This window comes from Aythya ferina, assembly GCF_964211825.1.
Source record: "Aythya ferina genome assembly, chromosome: 4".
In the NCBI taxonomy this organism is placed as follows: Eukaryota; Metazoa; Chordata; class Aves; order Anseriformes; family Anatidae; genus Aythya; species Aythya ferina.
In genome coordinates, this window is record NC_140300.1 from 22,745,232 (window position 1) to 22,765,270 (window position 20,039).

General features: G+C 39.3%; 1 long non-coding RNA gene across 1 annotated transcript in view; it reads left to right on the forward strand.

Annotated features, from left to right (window-relative positions):
• LOC311435868 overlaps positions 1–19,065 on the forward strand; it is a 44,851-nt gene extending 25,786 nt beyond the window's left edge. The window contains exons 2-3 of the long non-coding RNA XR_014692463.1: positions 4,894–5,014; positions 18,880–19,065. This is a non-coding gene — a long non-coding RNA (uncharacterized lncRNA). The remainder of the gene's footprint in view (positions 1–4,893; positions 5,015–18,879) is intronic.
• Positions 19,066–20,039: the final 974 nt, after the last annotated feature.

Genomic DNA, 20,039 nt, shown 5'->3' on the forward strand with positions numbered 1-20,039 from the left:
CTCTTGAACCTGAAAAGACACTTTAGCATCATAGCATTAAAGTTATGAGCTTTATAAATTATTTGCAGAGATAAAAAAGCCAGTATGAACATAGCTCTCATTTATAGATTTTTCATATCCTGTTTTTTTGGTATATTGCTGCTTCCAATTTGGAATGGGATGCATAGTCTTCTACTTTAATTTCTGAATTTCTCTCTATATTTAAACCCATAAATATTTACTTGTGTTTCTTATGTTGCATTTTCCAAAATGAAAATATAAAAAGTATATATAAAAAAAGAAAACCTGTGATCTTTATTATTTGTGAGAATTTAATAGAATAATAGTAATTTATTGTCCTTAAAATAAATCATATAAATAAATGGCAGTTGAATGGAAATTTACCTTACTGCTATACATATTTAATAATGTGTTACATTTTTACATAAAACTAAGAAATAGAGTAGAAGATTTAAGGAATTTTATGTTGAAGGAACTAAAACTGTTTTGACTATCAAAATCCATTCAACACCTTTATACCTCAGAGAAAAATGTAGTTAATAAACAAATATCTTTCCCTATGGACTTCATACCTGGTATGAAGAAATACACAGAACTGTCCAAAAAATATATTTTATGGCATTTCTAAGCTCCATGCTCTTTCTTGACCCTTGATTGAAGAATGAACAAAATCGTATAGCATTCTGCCCCATCAACCAATTTTCTGCATTACAGGTATTGTTTTATTGAGTTACGGATTTTGAGGATTAAAGTACACTGAAAGTTGCTTCTTGTCAGTAGAATAACATTTAAGGTCATTGGTCTCTATGGACATTACCTCACAGTAAGAAAAGCAATTTAATTAAATTACTTTTCACACCACTTTTGTTCATATTGTAAAATTAAAAGCAAGTAAAGGAGATGCATTGCAGGAAGTAGTATTAAATTTATTCATTTGGAATCTAGAACAACTGGTTAACCAGTGTTAACCAATACCAACTGTAACAGAAAGGACAGCTGTCCAATTACTGTTCTGCATGTTCTTCAAAGATCTCATCTAAAATTTAATGTGATAATGCATCATTACAATACCATGGCAAATTAGATACAGTCTAATGTTTACCATTTCCACACAGGCATTCCTTCAGGAAAAAAATCCCCCAAAGATAACACAATCAATTTAAATATAATGCTCAATTCTTAAAGAACAGTCAAATAATTCTGTGGAATTATATGCAGGATTTTATCAGTGACTAAACATCGTTACAAAGAGGGGAATGGGCTTAAGTTGAGCCAGGGGAGTTTTAGGTTAGATGTTAGGAAGAACTTCTTTACTGAAAGGGTTGTGAGGCATTGGAACAGGCTGCCCAGGGAAGTGGTGGAGTCACCATCCCTGGAAGTCTTCAAAAGACGTTTAGATGTAGAGCTTAGGGAAACGGTTTAGTGGGGACTGTTAGCGTTAGGTCAGAGGTTGGACTCGATGACCTTGAGGTCTCTTCCAACCTAGAAAATTCTGTGATTCTGTGATTCTTTGAATCAGTGATAATTCAAAGATAATCAGAATAACGGGCTGATATTTTTCATGTAAAAATCTTTTATTTTGTTCTTTTCAAAACAAAACATCCAGTTTTAATTTAAAGACAACTTTTCATTTGAAGATTTAAGCTTATTATTTTTAACAATCAAATGTAAATAACTAAACCTGAAACAATTTTTTTAAACAAAACACCTCAATGACTTTTTTACTCTTAATTGACTTTTCATATAGACTCCAAATGAGAAAAGATTTACATATCTTGAAAATTTTGCTAGTTAGAAATAGTGTTTCTGCCAAAACTACCTACTCATTACTCTATGCAATGAGTGGATAGTTTTCTATGCCAAGATGACTTTCACAACCAGGAATAAGCTCTGAGTATTTTGCATCCACTATAAGATTAACTTTCTTCTAGAAAAGTGTGATAGCACAGTAAATTAGCAAGACTAGATTTCACAGGGTATTATTTTAAAACAGCACGATAATGAGAGATTACATGCATGTTTATTACAAAATTCTGTATATATACTCCCTGCAAAGAGTTAGAATGAAAACAGGTCTTCTCCTTCTAAAGTCAGTCACAAGATGCTCTACAGCTGGATATGGGAAAAACAGCTATGCTGTTAAAATATTTTTTCTTACAGTTTACTGTGTCTAAATATATTGTTATTGAAAGTATTCTGACTAGAAATCTTCTGTTATGCAAAATATTTCCCATTTTGCTAAGAGCTTGGTACATAAGAAAAAGAAAAAACAAAAAAACTCAGAAAGTTAAGAGCATGAGGCAGCTGGATTTCTCTGAAGATACCACAGAAACATTTCATTTGCTAATTGTGAAGGATTTAATGGTTTCCCATGACATGGTCAAATGATGGGACATCATTATCCAGAAAAGGTCACAGACAATTTTTCTGAATTGTAAAACATGAAAATACTCTGATGATGGGGGATGTAATTTTCTTCCTATAATTTTTGAACGCCAGATGCTAAGAGCTATTTATTTTGCAAGCCACAATAGCTGCTTTCAGTGCAGTACCACAAAACTGATCTTAACTATACAAACTAACATGAACACTGAAAATGTAGGTGTTTACTTGACTCTAAAGTGTGATAAACTATCAATTAAATGTTAATTATCTTGTACAGCTACATGTGACTCAAAAAATGATATAGTGTACTAAATACCTGCTGAACTATTCTGTCTAGATCTGACCTTAGCTTGTAATGAAATTCTGATTAACATACAGGATAACAAGTATACCTGTGCGACAGAATATTCATCCATATTCTATTTAAATAACCTTTGAATTCCTTGATAGATCTTCTCAATGTTGAATCATTCTAAGTAATAGATCTATAAACTTACAGAGCTGAAACAAGCACTGTTAAAATAAGAATTTGAACAGCAATACAGCAATGATTGGCCAGAAAATGCATGTCAGAAGAGTTATATTAATTAAACAATTACAGCCATTTCTGTAACAAGTCTAAACCTCTGGATGAGTCAGAGATACAGCTTACTTTTCAATTATCTTGACTATTTATGCCTGGCATTGAAGACCCTTTTTGTCCCTTTAGACAGCTTGAAAAGGTGCAAGCTAACTTTTATATGGTTACACATGTTTTAGACCTCTGAGCACTCTAGGTGTAATTGCATTATGTTAACCTCAGTGGTGAGGAATCATCTCATACAAGGTGCAAAGAAACACATTCTGTAACACTGATGATGAAACTCGCTGAAATTAGGAAGAATTTTCCACCAACAATAATGAGCAACAATAATAAAAAAAAAAATATTTTCTAGGTCCTTGATTCTCTAAAACCATGCACTTCCATTTGCTTTTGTTTTATAATTGTCCAAAAGTTGTACAAATAAGGATTTTAGGGTTTTCTGTTTAATTAGATTGTTTAGGATCTAAGGAAATGTAGATTATTGTTGCTCTGATGCATCTGATATGTTATTATATTTCTTGTAGTAACAGGTCTGTTGAGTTTTATCAAATTTCTTCCCTTGACACTACTCCATGCCATTTCCCCAGGTCCTGTTGCTGTCACCAGAGAGAGGGGATCAGTGCCCACTCCCCTTGTGAGGAAGATGCAGGGCACCATGAGGCCTCCCCTCAGTCTCCTCTTCTTTAGGCTGAACAAACCACATGAATTCAGCCACTCCTGCTACATGTTGCCAGACCCATACATCTCCAGACCCTTCACCATCTTTGTCTACCTTTTAGTACTCCCTGTAGTACTCCCCATAGTTTTGTGTCCTTCATATATTGTAGCATCCCAAATCGCACACAGTACTTGAGGTGAGGCCATACCAGAGTAGAATAGAGTGTGACAATCACTTCCCTTAGTTGGCTAGCAATGCTCTGCTTGATGCACCCCAAGGTACTGTTGGCCCTCCTGGCTGCCAGGGCACACTGTTGACTCATGTCCAACTTGCGAGATCTACTACCAACCCCCCAGATCCCTTTCTATGCAGCTGGTCTCCAGCCTCTTGTCCCCCAGTCTGTGCATATATCCGAGGCTACCCTGTCCCAGGTGTGGAATTGACTACTTGCTCCTCTTAAACTTGATGTGGTTGGTTATTGTCTAGACTTCTAATTTGTCGAGATCTTTCTGAAAACTTTGCAAATACTCTTGTATGTGACTGGAGTAATTTAAAACATTCAGAGCAATCCAGGAAGTTTTCAGATGGATTTCTGGTTTTCATCTATAATTTACCAGCTGTCAGCTGATTGTGTGCATCTACTGTTTTCTTTTAATGTGAATCAGAATAAGTTCTTTAAAGTTGTTATGACTAAGGGAAGATATTTCATCCATTATAAGGAACACTCATTTATTAAGACAATACACTTTATCAGAGAATGTTGAAATTTCCCATTAAACAAGATGACATAAACAAATCAAATACAATGAAAAATCACCATTTGAACCTATCTCTCTTCAACTTGATACATTACAGCACAGGTGTATTCCTTATACATGTTTATGACAATAAACGTTCTCAAACTATATTTCTCATCTTTTTTTTTTATATTTCTCATTTTTTTTTCTTTTTTTTTTTTCTTTTTCTCTTTTTCTTTCCTTTTTTTTTCTTTTTCCCCGTTAATGATTTTTTTTTTCTACAGCTATTGTCTAGACAAAAGTTAGACCATGTAGATACCAAATGCAAGTATTCTCTGCTGTCAAGACATACTATATTTCATGTAGTCTAAATAATTCTGGCTAAAAAGTATAATGCAGCATAAGTATAATGCATTTCTTATTACCCAAATCTATAAATAAAGATTGTTTTAGAAAGTAGAAATTCCAGTTTCTACTTGGCTCTACCAATTAACTTCATTCCAGATGACTGAAATGTATTTTTCTTGTAGGTGCTTCATTCAGTAGAAGAGGCTTGGATGAACTGCTTTAAATATAACCGTTTATTCTGGGTTTAGGAAAAGAGCTAACAAGTGAGCTTCAAAGTAATCATTGCCATTCCTTGGAGAACAAGTGAGTTTCCCCTTTCAAGAAACTTATCTGGTTTCCATACATTTTCTTTGTGAATATAGTGTATTTTCAAAGAGTTGCTTGTGTATTCATCAATACAACTACCACTCAAATGAGGGGAGGATTTATTTAAACCCTGAACAATGCTTTGCCAAATTTAATGTATGAATTTTGAGAATATTCTCTTTAAAATACACTTCCAGGCAGAAATGTTTATTACTTTAGCTGATGGCAAAGAAATTTAGAATTGCAAATGAGGTGAAAACTAACTAAAGGCTGTTTTTTGAAGACAAAATGCAAAAAGAAATTATTTTTATTCAAGGAAAATAGAGATAATCTGAAAAGAAGTTATGCTTTACATAAATATTAGGTGCATAGAAAATGTATACTTTTTCTATTGTACTCAGTGTCATTGCTGACACTTATTTTTCCAGTTTGGAACATCAGTATTGCTGATTCCTTTGAAACTGATGAAGCCTGCTGTTTTTCCCATTTCTGTGTACCAATCTATGCAATAATCACTGTGTTTCAGAGAGGGAATAAGCTAATATGAAATTAGAGAACTCTCTTAGGAACTTATTTTGGTACAGTGAGAGGATCCTTCATGCTGCTTCATTGGGCATACGTAAAGGTTAAAAAAAAGTGAAATAAAAACACATTGTTTCCCATAATTTCTCAATATATGCCTTTTTCTATGCATTCTGCATTCATGAACTCTAAGGGCAGGTGTTTAAGGAGAGAAAGCATTTTTGAAGGAGTTTTCTTCCACGAATTAGAAATATGCCAGTTCTATTGTTAATTTCATGTAGATTATTAAATACATGAATGGTAAGCATGACCACTCACAAGCAAATGTTTTCTGAAGGAACCTTACTAATAAAAGACGTGAAGTTGTCAGTAACCATCTTGCAGAGGCAGGGTGATTTTGATTCTCAGCATTACTAGGACAAAGATCCTAGGAGAATGTTCCATTTCAAAGTCTGTTTGTGTATTTTGCTTTGCACCATTGTTGTCTAACCACATAAATATTTTGCTGGTTGGACATCCTAGCTCTAGCAGTCAGATTGCTGATTTGACACTGCTGGGACCTTGCAGGTAACATACTTTGAGCCACTTGCCGAGGTGATCGGCTCCGGGGCAGACGCGTTCTGCAGCGGAGCGGGGCATTGGACAGGCAGGACTAATTTTTCCGGCACCGAGCCCACTCGAGGGAGCCGCCAAGTCGCGGCAGCCCTCGCGAGGGAGGTGAACGAGGCGAGAAGGAGGCGTAGGCGGAGCCAGCAGCGGCCCCTCCCCGGCCATTCAAAAGCTGCCCCTAGGGAGTTCGAGCGACCAGGAGCGCGGCGAGCAGGACGGGCAAACAGGGCGTGGCGCGTCAGAAGGGAGTGGCGCGGCAGTTAGCGCGGCAGTTCGCGCAGGCAGGGCAGAGCGTTCCCCCCCGCCCATACAAACACCTCCTCTAACGGCGGTCTACCGCTAGCTCAGCTGCAATGGTGTACACCAGGCATAATGCCCTCTCCAGGAAGTCTGTACATACCCAGACTGACTGCCCGCTCAAAACTGCGGCAGTTCAGGTCTCCAGGTGCAGGGAGTGCCTGAGCCTGTTGCTACTACCTGCGGGGGGGCAAAGAGACTGTGTGTGAGGTGCGAGCAGGTGGACAACCTGGTCTGCCTTGTGGCAGAACTCAAGGAGGAGGTCGAGAGGTTGAGGGATATCAGGGAGTGTGAGTGGGAGATAGACTTGTGGAGCAACTCCCTGCGTGGCTGAAGGACAGGTACCGGGGAGAGACCCCCAAATGGGGGTAGACCCTGCTGCTGTTGGGCAGAGGCAGGGGACCTAGGAGTTGAGGAGGAATGGAGACAGGTCCCTGCTTGACATCACAGGTGATGTCCCCCCCCCACCGGCCCCACTTTCCCAGGTGCCCTTACACAACAGGTTTGAGGCCCTGGAGCTTGAGACACTGGTAGCTGAGGAAGAGGTGGAAAGCCTACCCAGGAGGATGTGTAGGACGAGGAAGTCGACTCCACCCCTCAGGACTGCCTCCACTAGGACAGAAAGAAGGGTGATTGTTGTGGGCGACTCCCTTCTCAGGGGAACAGAGAGACCTATTTGTTGGCCTGACCCTACCCGAAGGGAAGTCTGCTGCCTCCCTGGGGCCAGGGTCAGGGACATTGCCAGAAAGCTTCCCAACCTGGTTCGCCCCTCTGACTATTATCCTCTTTTAATAGTCCAGGCTGGCAGTGATGACATTGAAGAGAAGCCTGAAGACCATCAAACGGGACTTTAGGGGACTGGGACGGTTAGTGGATGGAGCAGGAGTACAGGTGGTGTTTTCATCCATCCCTACAGTGGCAGGGAGGGGTACAGAGAGGACACAGAATGCCCACCTGATAAACATGTGGCTCAGAGGCTGGTGCCAAAACAGAAATTTTGTTTGTTTTTGTTTTGACCATGGGGTGCTTTACTTGGCACCCAGCCTGATGGCCACAGATGGGTCCCTATCTCTAAGGGGAAAACGGATCCTAGGCCAGGAGCTGGCAGGACTCTTTGAGAGGGCTTTAAACTAGGTGAGAAGGGGAACGGGGCTGAAACAAGGCTTGTTAGAGCTGTGCCAGGGGGAACAATGGCAAGGCTGGGAGAGAAGGGAATGGCCCAGCTGAAGTGCATCTACACTAATGCACACAGCATGGGTAACAAACAGGAGGAGCTGGAAGCCATCGTGCGGCAGGCAGGCTATGACTTGGTTGCCATCACGGAAACCTGGTGGGACCAGTCTCATGAGTGGAGTGCTGCAATGACTGGCTATAGGCTCTTCAGAAGGGACAGGCAGCATGGAAGGGGTGGTGGTGTGGCTCTCTGTATCAGAGAGAGTTTTGATGTTGTGGAACTTGAGGCTGGGAATGATAAGGTTGAGTCCCCATGGGTTAGGATCAGCGGGAAGGCCAACAAGGGAAGCGTCCTGGTGGGGGTCTGTTATAGACCACCAAACCAGGATGAGGAGACTGATGAGGAGTTCTACAGCTGACAAAAGTTGCGAAATCATCAGCGCTTGTTCTTGTGGGGGACTTCAACTTCCCAGATATATCCTGGAAGCACAACAGAGCCCAGAGAAAGCAGTCTAGGAGGTTTCTGGAGAGCGTGAAAAATAGCTTCCTGATGCAGCTGGTGTCCTGGTTTCAGTTAGAACAGAATTTTCTTCCTAGTAGCTGGTGGAATGCTGTGTTTTGGCTCGGGATGAGAAGAGTGCTGATAACACCCCGTTGTTTTAATTGTTGCAGAGCAGTGCTTATACCAAGCCAAGGACATCTCAGCCTTTTGCTCTGTCCTGCCAACAGGCAGGCTGGGGGTGCAGTAAGAGCTGGGAGGGGACAGACCCAGGACAGGTGGCCCAAACTAGCCAAAGGGGTATTCCATACCATCTGACATCATGCTAAACAATATATAGGGGTGGCTAGCCGGGGGAGGGGGCCGAACTGCTCGGGGTTAGGCTGGGCATCGGTCAGCGGGTGGTGAGCAATTGCATTGTGCATCACTTGTTTGTACGTATTATTATTAGTAGTACTATTATCACCATTGTATTATTATTATTATTATTGTTGTTGTTGTTGTTGTTATTTTCCTGTCTTATTAAACTGTCTTTATCTCAACTCATGGGCTTTACTTTCCATTTCTCTCCCCTGTTCCAGAGAGGGAGGGGGAGGGTGAGCAAACAGCTGCGTGGTGTTTGGCTGCCAGACGGGTTAAACCGCGACAGCTGGTTAGTGAGCCTACCAGGGGAGGTGCCCTGCTAGACCTTCTCTTCATAAACAGAGCAGGACTGGTGGGAGATGTGGTGGTTGGAAACTGTCTTGGGCAGAGTGACCATGAAATGGTAGAGTTCTCCATTCTTGGAGAAGCCAGGAAGGGGACCACTAAAACCGCTGTATTGGACTTCCAGAGGGTTGACTTTGAACTGTTGACTTTGAACTTACACTGGTTGGTAGAGTCCCTTGGGAGGTGGTTCTGAAGGGCAGAGGAGTCCAGGAAGGCTGGGCGCTCTTCAAGAAGGAAATCTTAATGGTGCAGGAGCGGTCTGTCCCCACGTGCCCAAAGACGAGCTGGCGGGGAAGAAGACCGGCCTGGCTGAACAGAGAAGTGTGGCTTGAGCTTAGGGGGAAAAAGAGGGTCTGCAATCTTTGGAAAAGAGGGAAGGCCACTCGGGAGGACTGTAAGGATGTTGTGAGGCAGTGTAGGGACAAAATTAGAAAGGCCAAAGCTAATCTGGAGCTCAATCTGGCGACTGCCGTCAAAGACAACAAAAAATGTTTTTACATCGATGCAAAACGGAGGACTAAGGAGAATCTCCAGCCTTTACTGGATGAATGGGGGAACTTAGTTACAAAAGATGAGGAAAAGGCGGAGGTGCTTAATGCCTTCTTTGCCTCAGTCTTTAGCAGCAAAACCAGTTGCTCTCTAGATACCCAGTACCGTGAACTGGTGGAAGGGAATGGGGAGCAGAATGTGGCCCTCACTATCCATGAGGAAATGTTTGGCGACCTGCTATGGCACTTGGATGTACACAGATGGCCAGATGGGATCCACCCGAGGATACTGAGAGAACTGGCGGAGGAGCTGGCCAAGCCATTTACCATCATTTATCAACAGTTCTGGCTATTGGGATAAGTCCCAGTTGACTGGTGGCTAGCAAACGTGATGCCCATCTACAAGAAGGGCCAGAGGGCAGACCCGGGAAACTATAGGCCTGTCAGTTTGGCCTCAGTGCAAGGAAACTCATGGAGCAGATTATCTTGAGTGTCATCATGCGGCACTTACAGGGCAACCAGGTGATCAGGCCCAGTCAGCATGGGTTTATGAAAGGCAGGTCCTGCTTGACGAACCGGATCTCCTTCTATGACAAAGTGATGCGCTTGGTGGATGAGGGAAAGGCTGTGGATGTGGTCTACCTTGACTTCAGCAAGGCTTTTGACACTGTTTCCCACAGCATTCTCCTCAAGAAACTGTCTGCTCATGGCTTGGACTGGCGTACGCTTCGTTGGGTTAGAAACTGGCTAGTTAGCTGGGCCCAAAGAGTCGTGGTAAATGGAGTCAAGTCCAGTTGGAGGCCAGTCACTAGTGGCGTCCCCCAGGGCTCAGTACTGGGGCCGGTCCTCTTTAATATCTTTATGGATGATCTGGATGAGGGGATCGAGTGCACCCTCAGTAAGTTCGCAGATGACACCAAGTTAGGTGCATGTGTCAATCTGCTCGAGGGTAGGAAGGCTCTGCAGGAGGATCTGGATAGGCTGGACCGATGGGCTGAGGTCAACTGCATGAAGTTCAACAAGGCCAAGTGCTGGGTCCTGCACCTGAGGTGCAATAACCCCAAGCTGAGCTACAGGCTGGGAGATGAGTGGTTGGAAAGCTGCCTGGTGGAGAAGCACCTGGGAGTATTGGTTGATACTTGGCTGAATATGAGCCAGCAGTGTGCTCAGGTGGCCAAGAAGGCCAATAACATCCTGGCTTGCATAAGAAGCAGTGTGGCCAGCAGGGCTAGGGAAATGATTGTCCCCTTGTACTCAGCTCTGGTGAGGCCGCACCTCGAGTACTGTGTTCAGTTTTGGGCCCCTCACTACAAGAAGGACATCGAGGTGCTTGAAAGAGTCCAGAGAAGGGCGACAAAGCTGGTGAGGGGTCTGGAGAACAAGTCCTATGAGGAGCGGCTGAGGGAGTTGGGTATGTTCAGCTTGGAGAAAAGGAGGCTCAGGGGCGACCTTATCGCTTTTTGTAAGTACATTAAAGGAGGCTGTAGAGAGGTGGGGGTTGGTCTATTCTCCCACATGCCTGGTGACAGGATGAGGGGGAACGGGCTAAAGTTGCGCCAGGGGTGGTTTTGGTTGGATATTAGGAAGAACTTCTTTACTGAGAGGCATTGGAATGGGCTGTCCAGGGAAGTGGTAGAGTCACCATTCCTGGAGGTCATTAAAAGACGTTTAGATGTTGAACTTAGTGATATGGTTTAGTGGAGGACTTGTTAGTGTTAGGTCAGAGGTTGGACTCAATGATCTTGAGGTCTCTTCCAACCTAGACAATTCTGTGTGATTCTGTGTGTGATACTTCATTTGGAAATACCACATCTCCCACGATTAGGACAAAGTGCTCTATGTATAAGCTCTTTTCTATATACTGTGTGTATAGTTCAGAAGGAGCACAAAGGATTTGAGAACCAGGCAAAATTCAAGAGACTTCCTGGCTACTCCTTTTCTCTGTGAGTTATTGCAATCGGCTTCTTGCTTGCAGTGGGTGTCCTCGACTCTCTAAGACATTTAACATTCCTTAAGCAATACACTGTCAAGGAATTCGGGGACTATAGATTCTGTTTTATTCAGCCTTTATTGATTGGTACTGAAACACTTTACTGTTGATTGCAGCGTGAATTACAATGCTTAATTTATCCAAAGAATGGTCTTGTGAGCTAAGCAGAAAAGTGTTTTCCATTTTACAGATGGGAACTGAGTTGGAGTAAATATGAAGCACAGGTCTTCAGATATGTTTGGGGGAAGGGAATCCATCCACCATGTTGAAGATCAATCCTAGGCTGCCACCTTAGGCCAACAGCATCTTGGTCTCATACAATGTCAAAATTTTTGCTAGATGATACTTGCAGAAATCACTGAATATGAAATGGCACAGAAGTCTGTCAGGATATCTTTTGTTTGTTATAGAAACGGACAAATAAATTGTGAATGTTCCTTCTCCAAATCAAGCATAACTTGTCTTTGAAGATGAATCTCATATATCATAGCCATTATAGCTGTTTAGGGAATAGCACACCTGCTCCAGCTTCACACATGGTTAAAACAAGTTCAGACTTAGAAAACCAGAATATTACACAGATGGAAGCTCTTGGCTGGCCGTAAGCAGATGTGTTCCTCTCTCCAGTCAGTCTCTTACATCTGCCCAGCTCTTTTTATAATGAAAACTTCCCTAACACAGTTTCCTATCAGCCTGAAGGGTATACTTCCCTTTGGTAGAGCATTATCTATGAATTATGGGGAACCTGGTCACTCAATTCAGGACAGAGGGTTCCAGTAGAGCTTTTTCCTTCTGCCTGCCCTCTCCCTGATCAGTTGGCAGCAACAGAAACAACAATAAATGCTTTCTCAATCTGAAACTTTTATACATTAGATACAAATGATGTATTTATTTTTACCACACAATATGTTGGGAAATGAGAAAGAGGTGGTAACAAACAGACAAACAGAAGAGTTGTGCATTTATATTTTCCTCAGAGGTTTGAAAAATTTGAATTACCCTATGCTTTTTCAGAAATACAGAGATTTCTGTGTACATTTATAATGATTTCTGCCAAAACATGTACAAGCAGAATCTTTTAATAAACACTCCTTATTTTCATCAAAAAAGTCCTTTTTTATTCATGACACTCTCACTAATTTCAGAATTAAAATCAGATAGTCTTTCTGAGATATATCCTGAGGCATATAATACAGGTTAGTGAGTTACAGAAAATTTTAGTTCTCCATATTTTTAATGTCTGTGTTTGCAGAGAACCCTGAAAGAAAGCTGCCAAGGCCCTTGTAAGACCATTAGACCTTCTAAATAGCCAAAATTCTGTGAAGCATACAAGACAAATTGGTGTTAGAAAAAGACCAGAACAAACTATAGGGTTAATTTAAGGTAAATTCTTTAGAATTCACTAATTGTATTTGGAAATTAGCCAAATACCAGTTCACAAAATAATATATTTAGTCTTTTTCAATTGTAGATACTGTTGCAATGGCTACATTCACTGAAATAAGCTTCAGCTTCTCTGATCAGTTTTCAGCTGCTAACATTTTAAGAACATAAAATTCATCTTGATTTGTTAAATTAAATATTATGTCACTTGGGAAGAAAGCAATATGGTAACAAACTTTTCTGAAGAACTGTGTATTCAGAAATATTTATTATTTTAAGTGTTATGATTTAAAAGCAAAATAAACAGTTTGCATAATAGAGTAAATAGACCTTATTTGCTCTAAGCAACATATTGACATCTTAAAATCTGTTGTTCAGTTCTAAATGTAATGTTGTTTCTAACACTTTCTCCAACAGATTATTATTTCCTCAGTGATAACAATTTTCATCATTTATTGTACTTCTCAGATATCCACCATTAGCTTATTTGATCTAGAAGAAGCTTCATTAATTCACGTCTTGCAGTCAGCACTCTAAAGCACTGACTTTGAATGACATTTTCTTCAGATCCTTTCAGAGATGACAAACACTGGCACTATTAGATGAAGCCTTAGTACGTTGCCTAAGAGTAAGCCTTGGGACCATAGGTCATTCAGCAATTCTGCTGTTACAAATTATGATATCTCTTGTATTAGACAATTTCCTTGCTTGTCAGAAATTATTCTTGTCACTGGCTAAGATGCAGTTTGGAATGAAAGTGATAGTGTAACATATGGCCTTTGCTGTAGGATGGCAGACACATATTCACTCATTCAGAGGTTATTAATCAGCTCTTGATGCAGTGCCCTTAACTCAGTAACCTCACTTTTGTATTTTGCAGTAGAGAAACCACTCAACCAAAGTATTTAAAGAAACCTCTGCCTTGTATTTCAAATTTCAGGAGTGCAAACTATCGTACAATTTCTAATTTCAACTTCTTATTGGGGCTAAACATCACCTGGTGACCACAAAAATAATTTTCTACAGCAAAAAGTTATGATATCATGGTTGACATGATTTGCAATAATAACTGATTTGTTATTAACAAAACTTGTAAAACCTGTTTTGATTGATTTTGCTCTATTCTGCATAAGGAAAAGGAATCAACAGTACACAGTAATTTCATCTGGTTATTTCTCTTTTTAGTTATTTGGTCAGTATAATTTATTAAAGGTCTTAGAAAGGCATTTCTGTAGACAAAACTGTTCCTTGGACAGAGATATTAAATTTGGGCATGTCAAATAAATACATATTACAAGTGTATTTAAAAGATATAAATTATCCTAAACTAATATTTTTACTTCATTTGTCTAAAAAATAAATTCATAGGCATTTGAGTTTTCAGGAAGAAAAAGATCTAAAGCTAATGATGAGATTTACTGTGCCTATAATCAAAGAATGAAAACACATTTTCCAATTAAGATATAAATATTTTTGCATGACATTCTGCAGTTTAATTAAAAGTTTAATCAAATCAAACCGAATGCTATGGAAGGATATATACTCAGACAATCACAGTATGATAGCCAGATTTCTTTCACTACTTTATAAAACAAGCCCCACTAACAACAATCATCTGATAGTCCCGCTATCATCTTACAGAATGGGCCTGCTTTAAGGGATGTGAAAAACAGTTTATTCTCATTTAAAGATATATTTTTTGAACTTTTATAATGTCTTCGGCCTCTGTTTTTAATTTGGCACAGCACCAGACTTTATCTACAAGATGCGAAGGATGTAAAGGAACAGAAAAACGTGCTCATATTTGGTTTCATTTTGGGCATGCAGTCAACCTATATATATGATGATGCCTGGATAACTGGCTGATAAATAGAATTATATTTTTGTTTTCTATTGGATTAGGTACTTCAAGAATAAGAGGTATTCATCTTTTCTAGATTATTTGTCTAAGGAGATATTTTGTTTTCCATTTTCATTAAAAAAAAAAAAAGCCAGTAGCTTAATTTTTATGCCTCGAGCAAGAATACTCTTCCCTGAAGATAATCATGCACATATTTCTTTACAAGACTGACACACCTGTATAAGAACAAATTAATTTAGGATTGGATATGAGGAAACATAAATATATTTTTCGCTATTCTATGGAAAATGCTTGTCATAACCTTGAAGATTGTCCTGAGTAACACAGCACTCATTTTTAAATGACTTTCCAGAAGCCAGCCTCAGCTAGAAACATAATTTGGTCTATGAAGTTACTTACCTTCAATTGTTTCTGTTATCAATTACATAGAGTAATATAGTCTCTATATCACACATTTATTATCATCAGTGCTGAGAGCTGATGGTCTGATAAAAAAGAAAATCTACCATAAGTGGTATAGAGGAAAATAATGGGGATTTTTGGACCTGGAACTTCACTCAGGAAACCCCTGTTAAACTGTCTCTTATTTAGGTAACACTGTTGGCAGTCCCTGAGGTTTAACAAGGACTGGTATCAGAGAAGGCTGTAAAATTTTTTATGTCTTATGATAGGTTGTGGTCCGTGAAGGCAGGGCAGGAAAGCTCCTGTTCTGGCCGTTTCACTGGGGATGGACAGATATAAAAAGTGAACTGACTGCTAGAATGAAACATAGGGAAGATTCAGATGTACAAAAGTGGAATGGAGATAGTACACTGATCAGGAGCAGTGTATAACAGATGTGAGCGAGTCCATTCAGTTATTTTTTATTGGAGATCCTAGGTCCTATGATGGACTCAACACCTTCCAGCAACCATGAGCTCCTCCTGGTTTGATTGTTCAGAAAATGGGTATTCACTTTGGTTGCAAGCAGCTAATGTTTGCTTGAAGTCCTGTTAGTAGGATCCATAAGCCCATGCCAGGTGTCTGGATTCTTGGTACATGGAACAAAGTCATCACTGAATGAAATGTCCAAAAGCCAGAGACAGGAGAGAAGGAAGGGTATACCAGATGCTGCATCTATGCATAGCTGAGAGTTATGCAGCAGGACATACTGAGGAGAGGATACCATTTAACACTCATCTCACAGAAATATGCTTAATTGTTAGGAAGTAGCTGATAGCTGTTGATGCCATCAGGTCTGGAACAGGCAACAGCATAACAATACCAGGATGCTAGCTCCTTCTGTCTGAGGGTTAATTAGCTAGTCCTTGCACCATTTCTTTATTGGCAGCATTCTCCTCCCAAATCTATCCCAAGCACCAAAGCATCTCTAATTACTTTTTCTCTATTGGTCCCATTTTTATGACATCTATACCCAGATATGGCATCAATGTGTAGTATCAGCCATATATAAGTGGTATAACTGCTACGGCTACATAGGTGTTATTGGCCTTAGAATATTGTGCTACTCCAAAGGTTCCCAATATTCCTGTCCAATAGCCTGTGGAGTTGGCAGTTTTTAATTCCTTCTGAGAAATTAAAACATCTGAGGTCCATCCATGTTTTCTGGAGTTAGCCAACTCTGTCAACCTCTCACATCAATATTTGTTTTATTTCTCTATATTTCTTATATATAGTACTTTTATACAGTTAGCTTAACCTCAAGCTAGCCAATGGCCCACACATTTGTCTGTGGCACTAATGTCAACCCCAGAGGCACCTTTTCCAGTGAAAATCCACTACTAAAATCTTTTCTCAAATGACATGGAATAGCTACAATTTTTGAATTGTAGAATAGAAAAAGAAGTACATCAGCAGCCCAATAACATAGCGATTGCTCTATCCTCTCAATACACAGAAGTTTTGCCTGAAGACAGGCAAATGTGCAAGATCCATCTTCTTTGATCATGCTTTCACTAAAAAACTATGATATTCTGCTGTCCTGTCTTTTCTGTTGGTGTAGTGTTAAGGGGTGTAGCTGATTAACCATTACAGGCCCGGTCGGATTCAGGGTACTGAACCAGTCGGACATCCACCAACAACGTGTTAACTGTCTGGGGGTCCAGTCAGACATTCACCAACAATGCATTAACGATCTGGGGGTCCATTCAGGCATTCACCAACAACGCATTAACCGTCTGGGAGTCTGATTGGATTCAGAACACTGAACTATCACGGATAACCACCCTTACCCTAGTTGCACTTGATGAGAGCTATCACAATGCAATCAAGTACGGTTTATTACAGCAACAGATAATCAGGTTCTTTTGGATTGCCGGCGATAGTAACTGTCTGCAAAAGCAAGCTATCATGCATGAAATATTCAGGTGTTACAGGTGTTACAGGTGCGCAGCCTAGGAATAAACGTGTTAAAAGGATCAAAGACTCTATAGAGATTTATAAGCAAGTATTCAGATCTCACCCAAAGGCGTCCCCATGGGGGGGGAAGAGAGGCTCAGCCCGTCGACTGATCCCAGGAGTCAGGAGGTCCTAAGGATGTTGTATTTCCTTGGGATGGTATCTCCCCTGACAGTGGTATCTTCCCTGACATCCCCTTTCTCTTGGGCCAATTGATATTATTTTCTATCTTACAGGTGGAGCTTGAGTGGTTCTAGTCAAGTATATCTTAGTTATGATTGGTGAAAAGTTTTCCCGTCTCCGTTTAAAGTAATAGGCTCCGAGAAATTCAGAGTGCATGCTCAGTGAGGGGTGGTTGCACCTTGGAGGTAGGTAGCTTTTGGGATGGAGGTGTGTTTTGGTATTATAACGATATTATAATGAGCTTAAAGTACACTAGGGTACAGCATTTGTCAAAACATGACAGGTCCTTGGCTCAGGGTGGCAAAAAGTGCAGCTTTGTGCACAAGAACAGTCGAGTCCCCACCTGGTTACAGAGCCTAGCCGTGGTATCTCCACTCCACTCTGTACTGTTCCTTAGGGCTAGCACACCAAGTTTCCCCAGCGCAATAGCATCTAAGGCTGGGAGCCTAGGGAACGCTCAGGTAATGCAGTTATGCCCTACCCTGAAAACCTCTTCAATGCTGTACCTTTTCCTTAAAAATGCGAATATTAGTTTTATTTTCCTAGTTACTTCAGGCAATTACACCACAGTTGGATAACTTGACTTTTTATAAACTGTATTTAAATTTTCATTGGAGCGATTACTGGAGACCCAGTCTCCCTAATCTGTAGATGTCCTAGTAGGTAGGGGAGTATAGTATTTTTTGCCTTTTCAGGGTAAAATATAACTTGTGACTCTCCATGGAGTGTGCTGTGATTAAAACAACTACTCAGACAGTTTTTTTTTTTTTTAAATGGGCTAATAGGGCCAGTGATGCAACAATGTAAATACATTCAGCAAGCATGACATGGCTGATACAGGATTTTAGCAGTAAAGATATTTTGCAGTAAGAGCAAGTTATATTTCTCATTATTGGGGGTTTATATAGTCAAAAGCTACAGCACAGAAAGAGCTTACACTGGATTAAAGATGAAAAGACATGTTTTTGAAGATACTTAGAATATTTATAGAACTTTAAACATTTTCAAACTCAACCTCTTTTATTCTTCTTCCTCTTAAATGTTTCACTTTAAGACCCTCAGATGACACTAATTATACTTCTCAGGTTAATTAATCTCAGAGACTTCAGTAGCATAAGCCAAATGACCATAGGATTTGACCTAAGCTTAATCAACTCCATTGTCAAGTTGCCACAGCTTAATACACAATGAACTGTAAACACTATGTACTTTCATTTGTTATGACTTGATACATAATTTACATGTTTTAATATGTATACGTATCATACGTATAAACAGTATTTTATCTTTTTAGTGATATTGTGTTATGGAAGGAAGGTTTAGAATGCAGCAATTCTTTACATAACTTTTTGAAGAAAAGAACTACTAATGAGGCCTTACAGAAAGCTTTAAAAAATCTATTACATATTTCTTTTTTTTTTCCCTTATTCTTTATTTCTGAGCTATTTTTTTTCCTACACTGTTCACAGCTTTCTGAGTTTCATTTTTCAATTCTTTACTATTATATTCTACTCAGAAGATATCATTTATGATGAAATAAAGGGAAGAACAGTATCTCTTAAATTTAAATTAAATCTTGACATGAAATCACATTACAGGACTGACTTAAATCCAGTGTATTGGGGATATAGGACTAGAAAATATTCCTTAAACAACTTCATTGTTTCCTGCTTCACCTCTGCCACTTCATTTATGACTTTATCTATTTGCATATATTTTATTATATAAACATTATTTTTTATATATTTCCAGGATGCATCACAAGATGAGAATGCTGTTCTCGTCCTGACAATAAAACATGAACATTGTTCTAGAGAAGGTGAAAATTAATTGCATTAACTCATTAGAATTGTAGGGAAAAGCAATGGCAGGTACAGAATTAAGAACAAAATGTAGCAATACGTGAAAAATATCCTGATTTCAAATATGAAAAGCATTTGAAATGATTGAATGTGTGAATCTATATATAAAGACCAGAAGAGAAATACAGATATGATGCATATCAACTAACGTACTATTTGCTCAAACTTCTGTAGAAAAAGATGTCTGAAAACTGTTGACTAGTTTTCCCTTTGTTTTTTACCTTTAACAAATTGCATGAAAAATATTTCTGAAAGGAAGTAATTTTGTATAAAAACTGTGGTGCCTCTAGGTTCATGTAATAAGTAAATAAAAATAAAAAATACAAAATCACATTAAAGCCTGAGTTACTGTAAAGACCAAAAAAAAAAAAAAGTTTTTAAAATATTGTAAGGAGTTGGAGCTTATATTTCAGGTGCTCAAAACCGCAGTTCTTTTGCATCTACTGTGCTTTTGTTATAAAGTTGACATACGTTTATCTGATAAACTTGTTCCATATTTTTGATGCCTGTTATGCCTCACCTTTTCTTGTACGAATTTTAGAGTAAATCTGTAATCTCTGTGACAAAAACACAACACTAATCAAATACATATATAAACAATGCTCACTTATTTGCTATATTTCATTTATAAATACAAAATAAGAAAATAATTCGTCTCCCTTTTTATTATATTACAGTTTTGTGTTTTTGTGTTTTTTATTTTTATTTTTTATTTTTTTTTGTCTTTTGGTCCCATAAAAATCATATACTGTCTCTTTGCTGGATAAAGTGTGCTTGACTTTGACTCTTCAAGGTATGTAATGGTGAATATGTGTATCTGAAGAAAGAACTAAACTATAATTGTTTTTTTGTCTGTCTTATTTGTTTAGCTGTGTTTAACTCTCGACTAACCTATCAGAAAAAAAAAAATAAAAAAGAACAAAAAACCCCCAAACCTTCACAGTAACAATAGAGATAAAAAGACATGATTTATCTTCCTACTGATATTTATACAGTGAAGGTATTTTTACAGAAGATTGTGTGAGAAAGATGACACTTCAAGAAAATCAA